General features: G+C 50.1%; 1 protein-coding gene across 5 annotated transcripts in view; it reads right to left on the reverse strand.

Annotated features, from left to right (window-relative positions):
- The window catches only part of NPHP4 (nephrocystin 4), a 104,555-nt gene that overhangs the window by 69,218 nt on the left and 33,728 nt on the right, over window positions 1-1,609 (reverse strand). The window lies entirely within an intron of this gene.

The raw sequence follows: 1,609 nt of genomic DNA on the forward strand, positions 1-1,609 counted from the left end.
AAAGGAGGTGATGCTCCCCCTCTATGTGGCACTGGTCAGGCCGCAGTTGGAGTACTGTGTCCAGTTTGGGGCATCGCACTTCAAGAGGGACACAGAGAATCTCGAGAGGGTCCAGAGGAGGGCCACTCACATGATTAGTGGCCTTCGTGATGGACCCTACGGGGGGAGGTTGAGAGAGCTGAATCTCTTCAGCCTTCACAAGAGAGGGCTGAGGGGAGATGTTGTGGCCGCCTATAAATTTATTAGGGGAGGTCAACAGGGAATAGGGGAAGCACTGTTTACTAAGGCGCCTCAGGGAGTGACTAGGAATAATGGGTGTAAACTAGTTGAGAGTGGATTTAGGTTAGATATTAGGAAGAAATTTTTCACAGTAAGGGTGGCCAGGATCTGGAATGGGCTTCCAAAAGAGGTGGTGCTATCACCTAGCTTGGAGGTCTTCAAGAGGAGGCTAGATAGTCACCTGGCTGGGGGCATCTGACCTCGGTCCTCTTTCCTGCCAGGGGCAGGGGGTCAGACATGATGACCCACTGTGGTCCCTTCCAACTCTACAATCTATGAATCTATGTCATTCCAAAAGCAAGAGCTATTCACATAGGTACGTTACCAGTGCTACTTCCATCAAGTATTTCACCACTCAGGCATTTGACTCAAACCTGTGAAAGTGTGTAAATCACCTCTATTGGGCAAAAGCATCTTCCACTCAAGACCTAGCTGTCATCCAGGTACAGGGTTTGAGACCTTCTATGTCAAGAATGGTCACTGCAGATGTACATTTGCATCCAGCTTGCCTTACCACAGGGAAGGAATGTTCCAGGATGCACCAGCTACCGTCACTACTGGTACTTCTGAAGATTTCTGGGCTAAGTACCATAAACCAAGCAAAGTTAAGACAGACCATTACCAGGACAGGTCTAACAGAAGGCCCTGGCTGATTTAGGAAAAGGGTAGCACTTCTTGCCCTGGATCAGTTCTGTGCTAGCTGACCATGGTGCTAGGAGGCTTCTGCTGCAGTCTTTTGAAAATAATGCAACTCTCAGGTTTTGACAACTCGTTGACATCACATCTCCTGCCTCAATTTTCACAGGAACAGGGATATTAATGTCTGCATCCTAACCAGGGTCTAACTTGGCCAGAAATGTTCCACCTCCCTAAATGGGCCCTTACTTCCATAAAGTAAATCATGTCCTGCTCTGAAATGTTGTGTTAGTGTTGTGCTTACTCAACTCCTACCATGTTTCACCCTAGAGGTAGCTGCACTTGAGTGGTGGTCATCATGATTCATACATATACATGTAGCTATATCTATATTTTAATATAATAAAAGGCTTAGTCTGTCTGTCTGTAATGCTCCGGGCCAGCTGCACATGCACCGCCAAGAAGGTGGGTGCCGATTGGCTGGGTGGATCAGGTTGCATGGACAAACGCACCCTGGCCACCCAAGCAGCGGGGTTCCCCCTCTTCCCCCCCACTCCGAGAGAGAAGGCGGAGACCATGGTGGCAGCATGTCAGTCCATCCATCCCCGTCCCACCTCACCACCTGGCCCTACCGCGCCCAGAACAGCTGGCAGGGAGAAGAAGGTGGCGGGGAGGGACAGAGGGAGGGGGTGGG

The sequence above is a fragment of the Alligator sinensis genome, unplaced genomic scaffold, assembly GCF_000455745.1.
Source record: "Alligator sinensis unplaced genomic scaffold, ASM45574v1 scaffold322_1, whole genome shotgun sequence".
Lineage (NCBI taxonomy): Eukaryota > Metazoa > Chordata > Crocodylia > Alligatoridae > Alligator > Alligator sinensis.